This window comes from Bufo bufo, chromosome 4 (assembly GCF_905171765.1).
Source record: "Bufo bufo chromosome 4, aBufBuf1.1, whole genome shotgun sequence".
NCBI classification, from domain to species: domain Eukaryota; kingdom Metazoa; phylum Chordata; class Amphibia; order Anura; family Bufonidae; genus Bufo; species Bufo bufo.
In genome coordinates this window covers 429,152,161-429,175,765 of record NC_053392.1, presented here as the reverse complement: position 1 = coordinate 429,175,765, position 23,605 = coordinate 429,152,161, and the positions used below count along the sequence as shown (strand labels likewise).

The 23,605-nt window shown below is 43.7% G+C and overlaps 1 protein-coding gene across 1 annotated transcript in view; it reads left to right on the top strand.

Annotated features, from left to right (window-relative positions):
• The first annotated feature begins 4,164 nt into the window (after nucleotides 1-4,164).
• Nucleotides 4,165-23,605, top strand: part of THBS2 (thrombospondin 2) — a 305,556-nt gene continuing 286,115 nt past the window's right edge. The window contains exon 1 of the mRNA XM_040429332.1: nucleotides 4,165-4,563. The gene's annotated coding sequence lies outside the window, so the exon portion shown is untranslated. The remainder of the gene's footprint in view (nucleotides 4,564-23,605) is intronic.

Below are 23,605 nucleotides of genomic sequence, written 5' to 3'. Positions count from 1 at the left end.
CACGCTTTAGGGCCCCTAGAATGCCAGGGAAGTATAAATACCCCACATGTGACCCCATTTCGGAAAGAAGACACCCCCAGGTATTCCGTGAGGGGCATATTGAGTCCATGAAAGATTGAAATTTTTGTCCCAAGTTAGCGGAACGGGAGACTTTGTGAGAAAAAAATAAAACATATCAATTTCCGCTAACTTGTGCCAAAAAAAAAAAAATTCTATGAACTCGCCATGCCCCTCATTGAATACCTTGGGGTGTCTTCTTTCCAAAATGGGGTCACATGTGGGGTATTTATACTGCCCTGGCATTCTAGGGGCCCCAAAGCGTGAGAAGAAGTCTGGTATCCAAATGTCTAAAAATGCCCTCCTAAAAGGAATTTGGGCCCCTTTGCGCATCTAGGCTGCAAAAAAGTGTCACACATCTGGTATCGCCGTACTCAGGAGAAGTTGGGGAATGTGTTTTGGGGTGTCATTTTACATATACCCATGCTGGGTGAGATAAATATCTTGGTCAAATGCCAACTTTGTATAAAAAAATGGGAAAAGTTGTCTTTTGCCAAGATATTTCTCTCACCCAGCATGGGTATATGTAAAAAGACACCACAAAACACATTCCCCAACGTCTCCTGAATACGGCGATACCACATGTGTGACACTTTTTTGCAGCCTAGGTGGGCAAAGGGGCCCACATTCCAAAGAGCACCTTTCGGATTTCACTGGTCATTTACCTACTTACCACACATTAGGGCCCCTGGAAAATGCCAGGGCAGTATAACTACCCCACAAGTGACCCCATTTTGGAAAGAAGACACCCCAAGGTATTCCGTGAGGGGCATGGCGAGTTCCTAGAATTTTTTATTTTTTGTCACAAGTTAGTGGAAAATGATGATTTTTTTTTTTTCATACAAAGTCTCATATTCCACTAACTTGTGACAAAAAATAAAAACTTCCATGAACTCATTATGCCCATCAGCGAATACCTTGGGGTCTCTTCTTTCCAAAATGGGGTCACTTGTGGGGTAGTTATACTGCCCTGGCATTCTAGGGGCCCAAATGTGTGGTAAGGAGTTTGAAATCAAATTCTGTAAAAAATGACGAGTGAAATCCGAAAGGTGCTCTTTGGAATATGGGCGCCTTTGCCCACCTAGGCTGCAAAAAAGTGTCACACATCTGGTATCTCCGTATTCAGTAGAAGTTGGGGAATGTGTTTTGGGGTGTCATTTTACATATACCCATGCTGGGTGAGAGAAATATCTTGGCAAAAGACAACTTTTCCCATTTTTTTATACAAAGTTGGCATTTGACCAAGATATTTATCTCACCCAGCATGGGTATATGTAAAATGACACCCCAAAACACATTCCCCAACTTCTACTGAATACGGAGATACCAGATGTGTGACACTTTTTTGCAGCCTAGGTGGGCAAAGGGGCCCCATATTCCAAAGAGCACCTTTCGGATTTCACTCGTCATTTTTTACAGAATTTGATTTCAAACTCCTTACCACACATTTGGGCCCCTAGAATGCCAGGGCAGTATAACTACCCCACAAGTGACCCCATTTTGGAAAGAAGAGACCCCAAGGTATTCGCTGATGGGCATAGTGAGTTCATGGAAGTTTTAATTTTTTGTCACAAGTTAGTGGAATATGAGACTTTGTATGAAAAAAATAAAAATAAAAATAAATCAGCATTTTCCACTAACTTGTGACAAAAAATTTAAAATTCTAGGAACTCGCCATGCCCCTCACGGAATACCTTGGGGTGTCTTCTTTCCAAAATGGGGTCACTTGTGGGGTAGTTATACTGCCCTGGCATTTTAGGGGCCCAAATGTGTGGTAAGGAGTTTGAAATCAAATTCTGTAAAAAATGACCTGTGAAATCCGAAAGGTGCTCTTTGGAATATGGGCCCCTTTGCCCACCTAGGCTGCAAAAAAGTGTCACACATATGGTATCTATGTATTCAGGAGAAGTTTAGGAATGTGTTTTGGGGTGTCTTTTTACATATACCCATGCTGGGTGAGATAAATATCTTGGTCAAATGCCAACTTTGTATAAAAAAATGGGAAAAGTTGTCTTTTGCCAAGATATTTCTCTCACCCAGCATGGGTATATGTAAAATAACACCCCAAAACACATTCCCCACCTTCTCCTGAGTACGGAGATACCAGATGTGTGACACTTTTTTGCAGCCTAGGTGGGCAAAGGGGCCCATATTCCAAAGAGCACCTTTCGGATTTCACAGGTCATTTTTTACAGAATTTGATTTCAAACTCCTTACCACACATTTGGGCCCCTAGAATGCCAGGGCAGTATAACTACCCCACAAGTGACCCCATTTTGGAAAGAAGAGACCCCAAGGTATTTCGTGATGGGCATAGTGAGTTCATGGAACTTTTTATTTTTTGTCACAAGTTAGTGGAATATGAGACTTTGTAAGAAAAAAAAATAAAAAATAAAAATCATCATTTTCCGCTAACTTGTGACAAAAAATAAAAAGTTCTATGAACTCACTATGCCTATCAGCGAATACCTTAGGGTGTGTACTTTCCGAAATGGGGTCATTTGTGGGGTATTTGTACTGTCTGGGCATTGTAGAACCTCAGGAAACATGACAGGTGCTCAGAAAGTCAGAGCTGCTTCAAAAAGCGGAAATTCACATTTTTGTACCATAGTTTGTAAACGCTATAACTTTTACCCAAACCATTTTTTTTTTACCCAAACATTTTTTTTTTATCAAAGACATGTAGAACAATAAATTTAGAGCAAAATTTATATATGGATGTCGTTTTTTTTGCAAAATTTTACAACTGAAAGTGAAAAATGTCATTTTTTTGCAAAAAAATCGTTAAATTTCGATTAATAACAAAAAAAGTAAAAATGTCAGCAGCAATGAAATACCACCAAATTAAAGCTCTATTAGTGAGAAGAAAAGGAGGTAAAATTCATTTGGGTGGTAAGTTGCATGACCGAGCAATAAACGGTGAAAGTAGTGTAGGTCAGAAGTGTAAAAAGTGGCCTGGTCTTTCAGGGTGTTTAAGCACTGGGGGCTGAGGTGGTTAATAAAATAAAAACCTGCACCCCCTTAAAAAAATCACTTTCCATCTGCACCAAAAAGAAAAAAAATCCAAATCCCCATCAATAAAATGAACAAATCCTGCAATCCCCCTTAATTACACCCTCTCTTCTCCCCTTAATTACACCCCCTCCCTTAATAACACCCCCCCTTAATTACACACTCCCCCCCTTAATTAATTTACACCCCCTCCCTCCCCACCTTAATTACAAACCCCTCCCTTAATTACACACACACATCCCTTAATTACACCCCCCCCTTAATTACAAACCCCCACTTAATTACACACACACACACCCCTTAATTACACAATTATTTACTCACATTTTGATGATGCCTCAGGCTCCGTCCGACCGCTGGTAATGGATCCTTCCGCTTCTTTAAAAGATCTGTGAAGGCGGCGCGGCGTCAGCGTCGTGACGTCATGTTGCGCGCCGCCGCAATAATCCTTCCACAGAAGCCGGCGCCTGGCGGAGTCGCGTTGCGGTGCAGCAGTGGATGGAGGGGTGACTCCGTCATGGCACCCCCCTTGTGAGTGGCACCCGGGGCGGGCCGCCCCCTGCACCCCCGCCCCCCCCCTTGGTACGCCACTGGTTACGCCCATGTCCTTCACTGTCCTAGGCTACCATTACCACTAACCCCATACCGCCCTAGGCAAGCAGAGATGCTGCTATTAACCCTTTCACTACACTAAGTTATCAATGGCAACAGGTGAAATAAAGATTACCACACAATTGAGAGATAACAGCAGACATTACTGTATTTTTCGCTCTATAAGACACACCTGATCATAAGACGCACCCAGGTTTTAGAGGAGGAAAATAAGAAAAATATATTTTACATCAGACCTCAGGTCAGACCCTAATCTTCATCAGACCTCAAATTAGACCCCCAGCTAGACCCGTAGCTAACACGGTCCAAAAGTTGGACAACCCTTTAAGAAATGGTTGAAAGGGTTAAAGTTACTCTCCACATGTGAACAACCTTCTACAGCTGCAGCTTTTGGCTGTCACGTTCACTGCCTGACACCTGAAGGGAAGGGATTCCCACATTTCCAGGCGTTCCCTGCTGTGACCTCCAGACTGTGAGGGACTGCAGGGCTCACAGCAACAAAGGAGCCATGTCCACCATTACTTATATTTATAGCGTCCACACACAAAAGGCTGGCGGAGTTTTCCCAGTCGCCCCTCCTCAGAGAGCCCGGGAATGTCCTCCTCACACAGAAGGGGGGCCGCAAGGGGGATCGTGTCAGCTCTGACTGGGATTATGTCATTCCGCACCAGGCTTTTTTTTTTTCTAACTTCTTCAAAGTGCTTCCTTATGGGGCTGATTGACAGCAAAGCTCCAGAGCAGAGTATATAAGTGACTGAACGCTTCTCCTTCAGCATTCTGGACAAGCTCCCCACCAGACACTAGAGACCTCTGAGGAAACCATTACAAGAAGGATATTTGCATTGGAAGCCACACAATTTATAGCACTTTATTCAGCTGCAGGTAGGAAACATGGGATGTCTTTTACTAATGGATTCCAATATATATTTTTCTTGTACACTAAATATATATATATATATATATATATATATATACACAAACTGCATATGAGGTAATAAAGAACTAAAAACTTCTCATACACTAAATATACAAATATATATATATATTAGGTTAGCTATGGGGTCATTTGGTTGCCCATGGAATATTTAGGAGTAATGAATGTCTGGTGTATATGTCTACCCTGCTCCATATATTATGTACAGATTATGAATTTTTTGGATTAAGAACCGCACAGTTGGCATTGGTTTGCAGATGGTAGATGCTTTGGTTGGCACTGGAGGACTTGGTGCAGCTGGATGCATTGTACAGAAGTGACTGCTATACTGGCCCTAAAGGGATGCAGGGGGAGCCTGCTGTCTGCCTGGCTCCTGTACCATTCACTCATGCTGTACATAGCTCCATAGTATAGGACTGGAGTTTAGTTCAGTTTAGTCAAATACAGGAGATGCCAGGCAGGATGGGCATCAGTCTGTGTGTACATTTGTGTTCCTGACATGTTTAGCCATATTTACAATACTGATAAAAAGATACAATAAATAAATACTATACCTATATATATAAATATAACATTAAATACTATATGATGAGATACTATATAGACAGATATACCGATATATATATATATATATCGGTATATCTATGTATTAAAGATGATTTAGCCTATATTCTGAGCTTTATCCTGGGATGTATGTATTAAAGTGGCAGCCATAGAGGTAGGTGTAAGGCCCCTTTCACACGGGCGAGTATTACGCGCGGATGCGATGTGTGAGTTGAACGCATTGCACCCGCACTGAATCCCGACCCATTCATTTCTATGGGGCTGTTCACATGAGCAGTGATTTTCACGCATCACTTGTGCGTTGCGTGAAAATCGCAGCATGCTCTATTTTGTGTGTTTTTCACATAACGCAGGCCCCATAGAAATGAATGGGTTTGCGTGAAAATCGCAAGCATCCGAAAGCAAGTGCGGATGCGGTGTGATTTTCACTCACGGTTGCTAGGAGACGATCGGGATGGAGACCCGATCATTATTATTTTCCCTTACAACATGGTTATAAGGGAAAATAATAGCATTCTGAATACAGAATGCATAGTAAAATAGCGCTGGATGGGTTAAAAAAAAAAAATATATAATTTAACCTTAATCCACTTGATCGCGCAGCTGGCATCTCTTCTGTCTTCTTTCTTTGCTGTGTGCAGCAACAGGACCTGTGGTGACGTCACTCAGGTCATCACATGATCATCACATGATCTTTTACCATGGTGATGGATCATGTGATGGACCATGTGATGACCGGAGTGACGTCACCCCAGGTCCTGTTGCTGCACACAGCAAAGAAAGAAGACAGAAGAGATGCGCGATCAAGTGGAGGTGAGTTGATTTTTTTGAATTTTTTTTTTAACCCCTCCAGCACTATTTTACTATGCATTCTGTATTCAGAATGCTATTATTTTCCCTTATAACCATGTTATAAGGGAAAATAATACAATCTACAGAACATGATCCCAAGCCCGAACTTCTGTGAAGAAGTTCGGGTTTGGGTACCAAACATGTGCGATTTTTCTCACGCGAGTGCAAAACGCATTACAATGTTTTGCACTCGCGTGGAAAAATCACACATGTTCCCACAACGTACCCGCACCTTTTCCCGCAACGCCCGTCTGAAAGAGGCCTAATAGTTTTGTTCAGAATGGTTGCCAATGTGAATGTGCTGTTGGTGAGAGATAAAAGGGAGGGATTCTCCTGTGCCGCCTTCTGTTTGTGATGATCAGTGGAACGTGTGAAAAGTTGCACCCTTGTGGCAGACTTTACTAAAGCTGGTACCTAAACATTCAGTGCCAGCCATACAGAAGCAGAGACTGCTGGGCATCATTGTGTGCACCAGGGCAGAAGCATGGCTCCATACAGAAATATGAACAATTGTGGTTTAATTATTGTCATTTTTCAGGTATAAAATGATTTTGATATATATTTGTATATCATTTTAAGTTCCTACATGGGACTGCGCTTGCAGTTCATTTCCTGACCACTAGACAGTGTATGGAGCTGTGATAGTTTTGCCAAGCTGCTAAAAGGTAGGGCTACTGAGAGCTGGACCCTCAACAATCTAATATTGATGATCTGTCCTAAAAATAAGTCATATTTTTGGATTTATTTGGGCATCCAAACACGTATGCATCCCAAGGGGAACTTTGTTTTGTCGTAAGGCTCATGGAGGCTTATCTTTACCAGATATTGTTTTTGACACATCTAACATCGGACTCCTCTCCCTTCTGGATATCTCTGCAAGTTGAGCTGTTTCCCCCCTTCTTATGGCTGGCTTTCATCTGGCTCCATTCTCGTCACCCCTCTTCCTTGAGATCAAAATCTTTTCAATTCCTTGCTCCTATAGAGATCTGTCTACTTCAAACCTAATCTACAGTCAGATACCTCTCCGGCATTTTTCATTTTTGGCAACCCTTTTGTTAAAACCAAGTCTTCAGACCCATAAATTTAACTTGTGGTCCTCCCACAAACTTACTAGGATGCATGAATTCCTAATGTCTTTTTCTGACTTTGCAACTAAATTTGACTTCCATATAGCTGAAATATTCATTGCTAAACAAGTATTCTCTTTTATTAGATTGCACATATGTTTTCCGTTTGAATCTACCCCTTACACTCCTGGTTATCTAGATTGTATAGTTTACGGAACACTGTGCCTGAGGTGCTAAGCAGGCGTGCACCACCAATGACGCCAGGTGAGGCGACCGCCTCAGGCAGCACCAGCTAGGGGCAAGAGGGGGGCAGCAGAAGGGCCATGGGCAATGAACGGTTTAATTGTGGAAACGCTCATCTCTACATATTCAGCTGCATCTCTGTACTCTGAACAGCAATACAGTCTAATGCTGCAACAGGGCACGGGAGCGATGACTCCCTGGCCCACTCTTTCCTCTAGTAGGCTTTAGTCCTAGTTCCTGTAGCTTATCAGAGGCCGGTGTCATCATTATCATGCTGCCTGACCCGGGCGTTTCAGTTTTCGCCTCAGGCAGCAGAAAGGCCAGGTGCACCCCTGGTGCTAAGTTGCCCTATATGTAGAGGTGGGAGGAGGATATAGGAACCTTTCTCTTTGTTGCAAAATGGCGCCACTGTTCCCAAGTGCTGGTGAGGGGTATTTGGCAGGTTACTGTAGCCGAAACATCCATTATGGTTCTTCATAGGATTTATCTAGTTCCATCAATATTACATTCTATACATCCTTATGTCTCTCCTCTATGTTTTAGAGGTTGCAGCTCTGAAGGTACAATGTACCATACCTGGTTGACATGTCCTGTTGTCAGCTCCATTTGGTATAGGGTATATTCCTTACTTCTGAATATCTTAGACTCTCCAGACCCCAAGAGACTATCTACTTGACCTTTAGGAGACAAAACCCCTGCATTAGCCCTTTCTAAATTTAAACTTTAACAACCTATTCTATAGGTGGCTAGAATCCATATTGCCTTTAAATGGTGTTGATCTACTTTTACTTTTCACACTGTACTCGACAGGACCAATCGAATAGTTGTTTATGAAAATCTATGAGCTATAAGAAATTATATGCATTTTGTAAGCTTTGGGAACCTTGGCTTTCTTCCTACCACTCCACAGATTTTCAATATTGCCATAGTCTGTAAATCTTGTATTCCTATATCATGTCTTCTGCATGTTCAATTATGTCTAGGTCTTATTATGCCCTTAGTGTCTACTACTTTGCATTAATTACAGTGACTAATAGATCATATCACCTTTCCACAATCGTATCCAATGACATGTTAACTTTTTTGACTCATGTCCTGAGACTAAGGGCTATTTCACACGAACGTGTGCTGCCCATTGTCGTATTGCGGACCACATTTGTGGATCCGCAATACATGGGCACCGTTCCGCATGCATTCCGCATCATGGATGCGGACCCATTCACTTCAATGGGTCCGCAAATCCGGAGATGCGGAACGGAACACTACGGAAGCACTGCAAAGTGCTTCCCGGGGTTCCGTTCCGTGCCTCCGCAGCGCAAAAAGATTGAACATGCTCTATCTTTTTGCCGAACAGAGGGATCGCGGACCCATTCAAGTGAATGGGTCCGCGATCCCCAGAGACGGTGCCCGTGCATTGCGGTCCATAGCATGGGCACGGGCTTCACATGGTCATGTGAAAGAGCCCAAAGACATACGGTCGTGTGAACGAGTCCTAAGGCCTCTCGCACACAAAAGTTTTTTTTTTTCAGTGTACGTTACTTTTTTTGCGTTTCGTATACGGACCATATATACGGAACCATTCATTTCAATGGATCCGCAAAAAAAAAGGAAGGTACTCCGTATGTCTTCGGTTTACGTATTTCTGTTTTTCCGTTCCGTTCAAAGATAGAACATGTCCTATTATTGTCCGCATAACGGACACGGATAGTACTGTTCTATCAGGGGCCAGCTGTTCCGTTCCGCAAAAAACGGAATGCACACGTCATCCGTATTTTTTGCGGATCCGTTTTTTGCGGACCACAATTGCCTGATATATGTAATTTGCTTGTCATTATATGGAATCTCTTAAACTTAATAAAAAGATATTTGAAAAAATGTATAAAAAATACTGAAAAAGCCATAAGGTCATGTGCAAAAGGTCTATGGATCTTAATCTCCCACCCATCCCTATTATAGTGAATGGGGCCAAGCTGTATTTCCGGCAGCACATGCTTGCAAGCGTCAGTACGGATCCGGTAGGCTGTTCTCCTGAAAAAAAAAGAAGAGTTATACTGTCTTTTCTTGATTTATAATTGTAATAAATACACTTTGAAACATAAAGATAGGTCATCAGTATCTAAGTCCTGGTAAGCCCCTTAAAATTAACCTCCTGCCTTTTTAAAGCATAAAGTATACTTTAAGAAAACTTTAAAGCATAATGTGGCATGTACAGTATATGCATGGGGAATAACATTATACCCAACCATTATATGACTTGTATCTGGTATTTTTAGCAGTTATTTCTTTGCAGACCCCATCTGTAAGGCCTCTTGCACACGACCGTATGTATTTTGCGGTGTGCAAAAAAAGGATCCGCAAAAATACATATGACATCCGTGTGCATTCCCTATTTTGTGGAATGGAACAGCTGGCCCCTAATAGTACAGTACTATCCTTGTCCGTAATGTGGACAATAATAGGACATGTTCTATTTTTTTGCAGAACGGAAATACGGAAACGGAATGTACACGGAGTACCTTCCGTTTTTTTGCGGACCCATTGAAATGAATGGTTCCGTATACGATCCGCAAACAAAATGGAACGGAAACGGAATTAAAATACATTAGTGTGCAAGAGGCCTAATTCTCATTTGCTTTTGAGCTGAGGGTGCAGATTGTTATGATGGTTCCAATGAGTGCACATGGTGAAAGTAGGAGATTCTGCTTCCTTACTCTCTCTCACTTTATCACTACACTCCAAAGCACCATATAGGGCATTATAAAGAAGTACTGAACAGTATGGATTTGAATAAAGCACTTGGGATAAGATAGAAATCTTACTGTTAGTTGCTCAAGTCTCCCTGTCTGTGTTTGTTTCTCAATCTGCAGCTCATTTAAATGCTCAGTGTACTGCGATGCCCTTCACCCTGTAGTTTATAATTCCAAGTTCACATAAGTCAGAGAGAGTTTAGTTATAGTTAGATCACTTTCACATGGTTAGTATTTGGTCAGAATTTTTTTTACCAGTATTTGTAAACCAAAACCAAGATTGGAACCTATAAAGAAAAATGTTAATTGAAGACTTGCTCCTCTTCTGGTTTTGGCTTAGAGATACTGATAAAAAATACTGAACATGTGAAAGTGGCCTTATATTAATTTAAAGCTCTTTTAGATTTAGATTGCAGTAACACAGAGCAGCAGTAAATACATAAGTATGGGGGCGGATTGGCCATTGACTCCACATGGAGAAGGTCCAGATGAGCCTGTCAGAATATGACGTTGTGGAGCAGGCCACCCCAAAAACAATTCAGTAGCTCAGTATTTGGGATTATGTGTCACTGAAGACCTATAAGCTAGTGAAACATGTGGTATCACTAGTACTGCACTTCATCCATGCACACATCACTTTAATTGTAATGAGATCTGGCACAGTCTATAATTTTGGAGTTCCACATTTCTAAGTATAGAGCTCTATATATAGTTATAGTGCTTTGTCTCACTATATAGTGCTTTGGTCTCCATGTAATTACTATCAGGCAGTATACAAAATGATGGTGCTCTATTTTCACTGTGATTTCGGAAACCATTTGAAAAACTGCATTGTAGTTGCAGCATGAGAATGCAGCCGCGGGGCTTTGTTTCATTTGTGTAAAGGGATAGTCCATATATATTTGTATTGGCCTCAGCTACCACCAATGTGGGTACATCTCACATTTTCTTGACCCCACCTACTTACTTGTGTTTGCTCTGCCTGTTGCCAGTATATTTATTTCTTGAACAAGAAGAAAATATTTTGATGGTGAGTACCATGGTACTTGTGGATGACCCCTACTGACATCAGCAAACAGAAACATTTATGATATATCTGACATTGGAGGTGATTTGACTAGTGTTCTGTGCTACGTGGTTTCCTTCGGGATAATTTAGCACATACTAAACTATGTAAATCACAATATAATCAGTTTGGCTAACAGAAACACTCTCTAATTTATTTGTCCTTATGGAAAGGAATTCTGAAGTGCATGATCTCAAACGACATTCCTTAGGATGAAGCCAATGGTGAGCTGTCTATTTGACTAAATACCCACTCGCTTAATAGAAACTGAAATCAAAATTAGCTGTTATCCAGGAGGACAAAATCTGGCTCTGTAAATGCCACATATTGGATGGCTACAATATGAGTCAATTTCTGACCCTTTAAACTTGTGATATAGGCCAAAGCCAAAATCTTTTCCTTAAGAAAAAGATACCCATTCACATTCCAGCTTTCTTTTTCGTATGGAAAGATTTTGGTTTTGGCTTAGGTCATTGGGGAAATATCATCAAGCCCTGCACTCCAGAATTCTAGCTTCAAAAAGTTGCAGAATAGGGTTATGCAACTTCCTGAGCTTACTTTTTGGATTTTTACAGTACTCATTCCAAGTATTCAAAAGTGGGTGGGAAGGTGCATGTGGGTAGTTATTTTAATTAGGTAACTATCTGCTGAGTATTTTTAAGAAGATTGTCTCAGTCTTACTCAACTAATGACGTAGAAAATAGAGTAAAATCTAAAGACAGAAGTGTTAAACTTGAAGATACACCAACTTTATCAAACATTGTGTAACGTGGTAAATGTGGTACAACTGATGACAATGAAGACTCCTGTAAAATTGATCCTGTAATTCTCTGATGATGATTTCCTCCTATAGATTCAAGACCTGTTAAAAAGGTAAGACTTTGACTTATAGGGTAGCCAGCCAATAGATGGCAGTAGAGAGTCGGCGTATGCCTCCTGAATAAGAGCGTATTTAATTTCCTTTTTTCCCAGGGAGCATTGCCTGGCCTATAATACTCTGCCAACTTGGTGGCCTCCACAAGGAGAAATATAAAGGTTATCGACCACTTTGGGGGTAGTTTTATTTTAAATTTTTATAATTATTGCCTATTACTCATTTTGGGCTTGTAATCATTTTTTCAATTGGTCTCTATTAAAAATGTTCAACAGTTTTCTCTGTACAGCTTTCAGTTTCTGTGTATTTGCAGACTAGCATGCTCTCCCTTCACAGTGAATCCTGTCAGGGAACTTCACTGATGGCAGGATCTGTAGTCCTTATCTCTGGGCTCCTGATATCTCACAAAAACCCATGATAGCTCAATTCTTATCAAACTGACTGTAAACTAAGCTCATCTTCTGGCAGTGCAGATGTTATCAAGACTAGTGTAGAAAACGCCAGTCTTGCTGAATCTCCCACTATTACTTTAGAGAAGTCAGCTCAAGTGTGAACAGAGCCTTACTATGGTAATCACAGTTTGCCGTAGGAACACTGGGGCAGATTTACTACTCCTGTATAAAATTTAGATTACACTTACACTATACAATATAAGCATGCTCCAAATTTATCCAAGTGGCTTATGCTTGATGATAAATTTAGTGCACCATTAGACCCGTTGGGGGGGGGGGGGGGGCACTTGACATCTACTTCAGTTCCTAGGTGGAGGAGATGTCTGGTATAAATGTTAGTGAATCTGCCAGGGCTTATGGGCCCCATTTCCACCTTGCCCTCCACCCCCACCACTTCCCAGTGACAAAGGTGGTGTAAAACATTGTGTGAGCCTAAATTTAGGTGCATGGGCTTTCAAATAGTCGCAAAATGGATTCTCGTGACTTTTTACACCAGCTTCTGGCATCAGGGATGACCCCCTATGTCTAAATTTCTACTACCTATGGGTTGGCTTATGTTGTGAAACAATTCTGCTCCAAAATTAGGGCACAATTTTCGCACCTAATGGCATATTCTGCATTTCCTGCACATTATGCCTGGTGAATTTACTGTTGCTTACTAAATTCCCCCTCCCCCTCACTAAGTGAGATTTACTAAGCAAAATGTTTTAAAAAAACAGGACATACGGACACATGGTTGTTTTAGACACATTTAAAAGTACCTTTGAAAAGTGTTCTGAAAAAGGAGTTTGGCCATGTGGAGGCAAGGAATGTCTCACAGCCAGTGACTTTGAGGGTCAGGCTTCTGGGAACCTAGAGAGCAAGATTTGGCACTGGTTTATTGGGAAGGTCCTGAGCAGGGTAATTCCTTATCATTCCCTAGACATTAGCTCAACACGCTGGGGTAAATGAGAAGTTGTCTAAAGCAGAGTTAATCAAAAGTAAAACCCAGTCTACTTTCCTGGAATTTGAAAAGTACAGTGGAGATTTTAAAAGCATAACCATGAATAGCAATGTGACATGGTGTTTAACTCTTATACTTGAAAGAATACGAGCTACTGTACTTCATCTGGAAAATTACTTCTGAGCACATCTGGAAGCTATATTCTCACCGTATACCTGAAAAAAAAAACGGCCCCTGTATTTTTTGGCACACAATGTTACTACTTATAAAATAATCATAGTAGAAGTAGAGAATGCCACCTTTTATTAGTATAATTTTACCATATTATATGTGAAGAAAAATTATTAAATGCTATTGCTCAACCAGAACTAACATAACACTAACACAGGTATATTCAGATGTGTTATAATGCAATAAAAAACTTTAAAACCTTTCCTGTAACTGATCAATTCATTTAGGTCCTGGGGCAGCTAACATTATAGAACGGGTGTAGTGTTTTCGTGAGATTCTTATTCTAGTTCAGTCTTGCTTTTATACAAATCAGAACATACTCTGAGCGCAGTAGTTGAAGCCACGCTTATTTAAAGTTGGACTCCTGTCTGCCTGGGACTCCTGCAGGCATCATTTGCACTGGCACAAAGAAATATTTTCAGGTTCTGATCTGTCTTTTAAGATGTGAGCCAAGCGTTGTTCAGAAGATCTGTCCTCACCTGTCAGGAGAACAGGAGTCCAATGCCCCTTATTTTGTGGTACAACTTGGCCAGTAGCTAAGAGGAGGAGATGCCGTGGAGAGGCCATTATATGCTACTGGCATTACAGGAACATCCTACCAAATCTGTTTTCCCAGCCTTCTCTTACACTTTGTATGTAGCAGAGACGGATGAGACTTTTAATGATCTGTTTCCTGTGACACTGTAATGACCGACGTCATGCACAGGGAGGAAAACAGGGAAAGCCCTGCCCAAGGGAGAGGGAAAGGTGGTGACCCCTAACTCACCTTGCGGCTGGCACCTGACTGCCCTGACGTCCCTAGACGGGTTCCTCACCCGTGCGGCGATCACGTGCCTAAACCCTGGCTTTCCCTAATATGAGCCCTGGATAGTGAACAGGCCGGTGGGATCGCTAGTCCACACCACTATCACTAAGAGGGAAACACCAGGGAGAGGACAGACAAAACATACAAACACATACACCCAGGTGGGCGACCACAATAAACCAAAAAGGTCCAACAGGGATCCGGAGGGTAGCGTTCTGGACCAACTACCAGCGAACGCAGCAACACAGCTCCAGAAGGTCAGAATAGATGTCCAGGAAGGAAGCTCTATCTCTGGCAACCAGAGAAGTGTGAGAGAGGAATATAAGGAGGTCTGGGAGTGCTGGACAAGGAACAGCTGAGGAGAAGGAGCTACGGATCCCTGAGTGAGCCAAAAGGGTTTGCTAAGCAAACCCAGAAAGCTACCATAAGGAAAACAGCCCTATCTTAAATAGAGCGTGCAGCCAACCGCTGCGACTTCCTGACCCCGGGTATAACGGAGTCAGGCGTGGTCCTCGACACCCTCGTGACAGTACCCCCCTCTCTACGAGGGGCCTCCGGACACTCAGGACCAGGTCTCTCAGGATGAGAGGCATGAAAAACCCGAACTAACCTGTCGGCGTTTACCTCAGACGCAGGAACCCACATTCTTTCCTCGGGACCGTAACCTCTCCAATGCACCAGATATTGAAGAGAGCGGCGGACCCGACGGGAATTAACAATTTTGCATATCTGAAATTCTAGGTTACCATCCACGACAACAGGAGGGGGTGGCAGCGGTGATGGTTCTAGAGGTGGAACATATTTTTTGAGTAACGACTTATGAAAAACATTATGAATTTTAAAAGTCTGAGGTAACTCCAGGCGAAAAGCCACGGGGGTTGATGATGGCTACAATTTTGTAAGGGCCAATAAACCTAGGACCCAGTTTCCAAGAGGGAACCTTCAATTTAATATTCCTAGTAGACAACCACACATAGTCATTCACTCCTAGGTCCGGACCTGGCGACCGTCTCTTATCAGCCATGCATTTGTATTTACCTCCCATATTTTTCAAGTTAGCTTGCACCTTCTGCCATACCGATGAAAGAGATGACGAAAACCGTTCCTCTTCGGGAACCCCAGAAGACCCCCCCTCTTTGAAAGTACAGAATTGGGGATGAAAACCATATGAACCAAGAAATGGTGACTTGCCAGTGGATTCCTGACGACGATTATTTATGGCAAACTCAGCTAACGGTAAATATGATGACCACAACTCTTGGTTTTAAGACACAAAACATCTTAGATATGTCTCAAGGTTTTGGTTGGTACGCTCAGTCTGTCCATTCGACTGAGGATGGAAAGCTGAGGAAAAGGACAAGTGTACCCCCAAACGGGAACAAAAAGCTTTCCAAAATTTAGAAATAAACTGGGTACCCCGATCCGAAACAACATCGGAGGGGACCCCGTGAAGCTTCACGATTTCACTGACGAATACCTGAGCAAGAGTCTTAGCATTAGGTAGTGCGGGTAACGCAATGAAGTGTACCATTTTGCTAAACCTGTCCACTACTACCAAAATAACTGTTTTACCCGCAGACAAAGGTAAGTCAGTGATAAAATCTATTGACAGATGTGTCTACGGTCTATTGGGAATGACGAGTGGTAATAGAGACCCTGCAGGACGTGTATGTGAAACTTTTGCGCGCGCACAGGTAGAACAAGAAGACACAAAATCCAATACATCCTGACGCAACCTTGGCCACCAAAAACGACGAGACAATAGTTCCAAGGTTGCTTTACTACCCGGGTGCCCAGCAAGTGGCGAATTATGATGTTCCTTTAATAATTTGAAACGTAAGTTCAACGGTACAAACAATTTCTCTGAGGGGCAAGAGACCGGGGCGTCCCCCTGGGCCTCTAACACCTTCCCCTCCAAAACAGAGTGTACTGCAGAAACAACCACTCCTCTTTGAAGAATGGGTACTGGATCACTCACATTACCCCCTCCAGGGAAACAACAAGATAGTGCATCAGCCTTGGTGTTCTTTGCCCCAGGACGATAGGTAATCACAAAGTTAAACCTGGTAAAAAATAGTGACCACCTAGCCTGTCTAGGGGTGAGACGCATAGCTGATTCGAGGTACAGAAGATTTTTGTGGTCCGTAATCACAGTGACGGGGTGGACTGCCCCCTCTAAGAAATGACGCCACTCCTCAAACGCAAGTTTAATAGCTAATAGTTCCCTATTGCCAATATCGTAGTTCTTTTCTGCTGCAGATAGTTTTTTAGAAAAGAAAGCACAAGGACGCCATTTGCCAGGAGACGGACCCTGAGACAGCACCGCCCCCACTCCCACCTCTGACGCATCGACTTCAACAATAAAAGGCTGAGAGACATCAGGTTGGACTAGTACAGGTGCTGAGGTAAACCTCTCTTTTAGAGAGGAAAAAGCAACTTTAGTGGCGTCAGACCATTTAGAAAAATCAGTCCCCTTCCTAGTCATGTCAGTAAGCGGTTTTACAATAAGTGAATAATTTTTAATGAATTTCCTATAGAAATTCGCGAAGCCCAAGAACCGTTGTAGTGCTTTGAGGTTCTCAGGAAGATCCCAATCTAAAATTGCCTGGACCTTCCTAGGATCCATACGGAAACCTGACGCAGATAAAAAATAACCCAGGAATTGTATCTCCTGAACGGCGAAGACACATTTTTCAATTTTAGCATATAATTCATTCGTCCGTAGGACCTGCAGTACTTGTCTGACATGCACCTCATGTGTTTTCAGATCAGACGAATAAATTAAAATATCATCTAGGTATATTACCACAAACCTGCCGATTAGATGACTAAAAATGTCATTAACGAAATGTTGAAAGACGGCAGGAGCATTGGTCAGACCGAAAGGCATAACTAGATTTTCATAATGCCCCTCAGGGGTGTTAAACGCTGTCTTCCACTCATTCCCCTCCTTAATACGAATCAGATTGTAGGCACCCCTAAGATCAAGTTTGGAGAACCACCTAGCACCCGCAATCTGATTAAACAGGTCAGGAATGAGAGGAAGAGGGTATGGGTCTCAGATGGTTATCTGATTTAATTCGCGAAAATCTAAGCAAGGACGCAGGCCCCCATCTTTCTTTTTAACGAAGAAAAACCCTGCAGCCACGGGTGAAGAAGAGGGTCTGATGTGTCCCTTAACCAAGCTCTCGGAGATATAATCTTTCATGGCTTGTCTCTCTGGACCCGAAAGATTATATAACCTGGTCTTGGGTAATTTTGCGCCGGGAATAAGGTTAACCAGGCAATCATAAGGACGATGAGGTGGTAACTTCTGACAACCCTTTTCAGAAAAAACATCCTCAAAGTCCGAAATAAATGTAGGTAGGGTAGTTATGGAGGCGACTAAGCAATTGCTATTTAAGCAATTTCTCTGCACTGCTCACTCCACTCCAATATCTCCCTGGCCTGCCAATCCACCACTGGATTGTGCGCTACCAACCAGGGAAGACCCAGCACTACCGGAGTGGGAAGCCCCTCCAGAACATAACCTGAAAGCATCTCGTTATGGTGGTCCCCTACCCGAAGGTGTAAATTATGAACAATGTGCGTGAGGTTTCTCTGAGACAGGGGAGCAGAATCAATAGCGAATATGGGAATGGGTCTCTGTAAAGTACAGAGAGACAAACCCAAAGTGCGGGCAAAATGGGCATCTATCAAATTTACCCCTGCTCCACTGTCTAGAAAGAAAGAAATAGTCTCCGTCTTATCACCAAAAATAATAACCGCTGGCAACACAAATTGCGATGTACGCATGGAGGAAACGTATACCCCCCGGCTGACATCCTCCACACAGCCTGGGGTTAGTAGTTTTTCCGACGGTCTTTTGTTTCTGAGGAAAGAAGGACAGACATTAATGAAATGACCCCTCTCCCCACAAAAAAAACAAACCCCACTCCTACGGCGAGCCTCAGGAGGACGGACCTGACGAGTAGTTCCTCCTAGCTGCATGGGCTCGTCTAAGTCCGTACAGACTAACTGCTGCTTGGGAGGGGTTATCAATTGCTCCGGTTTTTTCAACCTGTCCCTAAGGCGTCTATCTATTCGGATAGAAAGGGACATAACCGCATCAAGGGAAAAGGGGGTCTCAGATAATGCAAGCGCATCCTTAACCCTTTCGGATAACCCAGAGCAGAACTGACTCCTGAGAGCCGGGTCGTTCCATTGGGTATCCGTAGCCCACCTACGGAATTCAGAGCAATACTCCTCTACCGGCCGCTCTCCTTGTAAGAGTCTCCGTAATCTTGATTCAGCCAGGGCGACTCGGTCAGGGTCATCATATATGAGACCCAAGGCCCCGAAAAACTCATCCACTGACCGAAGAGCCTGGGAATCAGTAGGTAAAGAGAACGCCCAGGACTGCGGATCCCCCTGCAGCAGGGAAATAACAACCCCCACCCGCTGATCTTCATTACCAGAGGAGTAAGGGCGCAGTTTAAAATATAACTTACAGGCCTCACGGAATGTCAAAAACTTGTCCCTTCCCCCAGAAAATCTGTCAGGGAGAGGGACCTTGGGTTCCGCAACAACCTGGTTACCAGTAGCAACCGCTGGGCTTGCAGTCAGTTGTAATTGCTGCTGTTGCTGGAGGACCGACGCCTTCAATCCTACCACCTCCAAAGACAGGCCATGAAATTGTTTGGACAGAGCAGCAATTTGATCCATACTGGATTCTAAGTAGGTAAAAAAAAATTTATTTTTTTTTACCTACACAAAATAAAGGCCAGAGATAATGTAATGACCGACGTCACGCACAGGGAGGAAAACAGGGAAAGCCCTGCCCAAGGGAGAGGGAAAGGTGGTGACCCCTAACTCACCTTGCGGCTGGCACCTGACTGCCCTGACGTCCCTAGATGGGTTCCTCACACGTGCGGCGATCACGTGCCTAAACCCTGGCTTTCCCTAATATGAGCCCTGGATAGTGAACAGGCCGGTGGGATCGCTAGTCCACACCACTATCACTAAGAGGGAAACACCAGGGAGAGGACAGACAAAACATACAAACACATACACCCAGGTGGGCGACCACAATAAACCAAAAAGGTCCAACAGGGATCCGGAGGGTAGCGTTCTGGACCAACTACCAGCGAACGCAGCAACACAGCTCCAGAAGGTCAGAATAGATGTCCAGGCAGGAAGCTCTATCTCTGGCAACCAGAGAAGTGTGAGAGAGGAATATAAGGAGGTCTGGGAGTGCTGGACAAGGAACAGCTGAGGAGAAGGAGCTACGGATCCCTGAGTGAGCCAAAAGTGTTTGCTAAGCAAACCCAGAAAGCTACCATAAGGAAAACAGCCCTATCTTAAATAGAGCGTGCAGCCAACCGCTGCGACTTCCTGACCCCGGGTATAACGGAGTCAGGCGTGGTCCTCGACACCCTCGTGACAGTACCCCCCTCTCTACGAGGGGCCTCCGGACACTCAGGACCAGGTCTCTCAGGATGAGAGGCATGAAAAACCCGAACTAACCTGTCGGCGTTTACCTCAGACGCAGGAACCCACATTCTTTCCTCGGGACCGTAACCTCTCCAATGCACCAGATATTGAAGAGAGCGGCGGACCCGACGAGAATTAACAATTTTGCATATCTGAAATTCTAGGTTACCATCCACGACAACAGGAGGGGGTGGCAGCGGTGATATAGGGTAGGACCTCCTTTTCATACATTTGCTGTCTTGGCACAGCACACTCACATTCACTACACTCTTGCACATTGGCTACTTAAAATCAAGAATACATGCATACACAATCAATGTACAGTTGCATATATTTGCATGAACATATACATTTACCTATGCACACACACATACACAATAGCCCTTTACCTCTGACGTTATCGGGGACTACAGGGTTCCAGTGCAGACATTAAGCAACATTAATGGGAGAAGCAGCTTCTGAGATATTGAGTTCTTCTTAGTGTACAGTGTGCACTATGTATCAGCAGTGATGGCCAGTTCGCAGTGTTCGCCGACGAACACATGCGATCTGCCATCTTTATCCCCAAGCCCGGCGATGCAGAGGTAAGTCCTTACCTGTGCCTGCGCCGTGAGCCGCTCTGAAACACATGCGGTCACCGGGAGCAGGCAGTTCCGAGAACAGCCCGATGAAGGCAAAGTCAGGATTTGGTACTGTGGAATAACCGGAACATAGTTCAACAAAAGATGAGTGAGATAATAGAGGTTAGGTGGAATCAGAATGTGGTACCATGGAGTAAACAAAAATGTAGTCAAGCAAGCCCAAAGTCTGATAACATATTTTAGGCAGAATATATAGTTCTGTAGAGCAATCCGAAGAGTCGTCGGGTAGGATGCGTCACAAGGTCAATTCAATGGTATAAGAGAAATAATATAAAATTAGCGAACAAGCACAGAGGCCACTAAAAAGCAATATTCTATTTGGTGACTGCGAGGAGTAAGGGGTGCATTGCTGAAGCTGATAGTGGTAATTTTATTACACTTGACATTGTCATGACATTTATAGAATATCCAACTTAGACATATAAAAGTCATTTTTATTGCCTGTCCCTGATGTGTTTAGCTGACAATTAGAAAGTTAATATGTTTAAAAAGAGGCATATAATTGATAGGCATTGAAGGGCATTAAGACCAAGTTCTGAACTGCTGGTAGCAGTGTGGGGGGTACCTTGGAAGAGTGGCATTTATTTGGTGGATTGATGTGGAGCATAATAGCATAGACTTCTCTTTCTCATATTATGGAGTTTTAGATTATTTTTGGGTCTGAGAGAATAGACCCCAACTAGAGTTGAGCGGACACCTGGATGTTCGGGTTCAACGGGTTCAGCTGAACTTCGGAAAAAAGTTTGAGTTCGGGACCCGAACTTGACCCTGAACCCGAACCCCATTGAAGTCAATGGGGACCCGAACTTTTGAGCACTAAAATGGCTGTAAAAATGTCATGGAAAGGGCTAGAGGGCTGCAAACGGCTTCAAAATGTGGTTAAGAGCATGGCAAGTGCTCTGCAAACAAATGTGGATAGGGAAATGACTTTAAATAACATAAAATAGGTAAAAATAAAAAATAATAATCTTGATCTAGGAGGACGAGGTCCATATGGAGTAGGAGGTTGAGGAGGCGGTGGATGTGGCGGTGTCGGTGGCAGCGTCGGTGGAGGAGGAGGTAGCCTACACTGGTTTTTTGTTTTAAATTTTATTTTTAAAGTTAGGGTACACCCCAAAACATTGGGAAGCCTGTGATAACCCCCTCCAGTCATGCTAAACACACGTTCAGACAATAAACTGGCTGCAGGGCAGGCCAGCACCTCCAAGGAGTAAAGGGCAAGCTCTCGCCATGTGCCCAATTTGGAGACCCATAAGTTGCAGGGCTGACCCCTGTCAGTCAGTTCGTGTAGGCATGTGCACACTTACTGCCCCACCATGTCTTACGTCCCCGTGATGTTCACCATCCAATTTGATATCTGCTGTAACGGATCTCCTGGCACCCCGACCTGGTATCTCCATCAATGGATGCTCCTAGCACTTCCCGAGGACTCCAAGCACTCCACTTGACACCGTAAGCACTGCAGACCCCACGAACCGCCGAAGCTTGGTTGAGGTCTCACCGTCTCCTACCCACCCTGGACCTACGACAAGGCTCTAGGCTCCAGTGGGTGAACCTCTCCTAAATCCAAAGAGCAGGAACAGCTCTTACAAGAGCTAGGAGTTATAGTCTGGGGGAGTATACAGCGTATAGCAATCCCCATACACATGAGACGAGGCTCTCTGTTGAATGTAAAACAGGAACTCTTTATTGAACACACAAGCATTGACTTATACACATTTTCCAACTAGGTTACCACCAGAGGTCGCAATAACACCTGTACAAGCGTCATAGACGCCTGTTCAGGCCATTTTACTCCCTGGAAAAAGTCTAAGGCGTACCGATACGCCTTAGACTTTTCCCTGCCATTCAACAGTGCAGTGAATGCTGTGAACGGCACAGGCAGCGCAGCGATGCTGCTGCTGCCTGAAACAACCAATAACAAGGCTCCTTACAGTAAGGAGCTTTGTTATTGGTCAGTTTGAGTGGCTGCCGGAGCTTTTGACACACCGCTCTGAAGGGAGGAAGGAGGCGCGCAATCCTAACTGGCGGGGTAAGTGTGGCCTTGCTGGGAAATGTGGTGGTCTGAGCGCCTTGTTATTACCCTATAGTGATGTCTGAAGCGATCAGCCGAGCGCCGTCTCTCCTCCCTGCTGAGTGCAATACTGAAGATGGCCTCAATAGAAGGTCTAGGGGACCGTCCTCACTACCGCACACAGCAGTGAGGAAAAGTGGCTGAGCGCTTCAGACTCCTGCTTATAGAAGTCAGCGGGGGTCCCATCGCTGGACACGCCAACAGGAGACCTCCATAATGGACCGACCTGTCACCCGTAGACCTCTACCTAGGTCAGCTTTCCTATGAATCCATCAAGGATAATTAATTGCAGCATGTTCCAGCAGACGCTGAACTAGGGATATTGTGTGCTATAAGGATTTCTTCTGTAATGTGGCGCCATATGGTGCTACAAGAACTGCATGTGGCCATTTACAGCCTCCAGGACATACAGTCCCTCTGTATAATCCAATAACCACAGTGGTGGTGGCAATTTTGTGGCATTATCTGGTGGCATGAGATGCAATGGGTCATGGAAGACAAACTCCTCCAAAAGACTTCATTCTGTGATCGATCTGCAGCTGTGGATCATTGAAGTGCTATTATTGACTTGCTCACTTTTTTGAGGCTGCCCAGAGCGTTTTTAGATCACTTTTTTTCTGGGGTGATCGGCGGCCATTTTGTGACTTGTGGTGCGCCAGCACGAGCTATCACCAAGTGTATTTAACCATCGATAGTGTGGTTATTTTGTGCTATATCCTACATCAGCTGCAGGCTGAGCCTGTGTCACCCAAGTGCATTTAACCATCAACAGTCTTATTATTTTTTGGCCATATACTACATCTGGTGCAGGCTGAGCCTGTGTCACCCAAGTGCATTTAACCATCAACAGTCTGATTATTTTTTGGCCATATACTACATCTGGTGCAGGCTGAGCCTGTGTCACCCAAGTGCATTTAACCATCAACAGTGTGGTTATTTTTTGGCCATATATTACATCA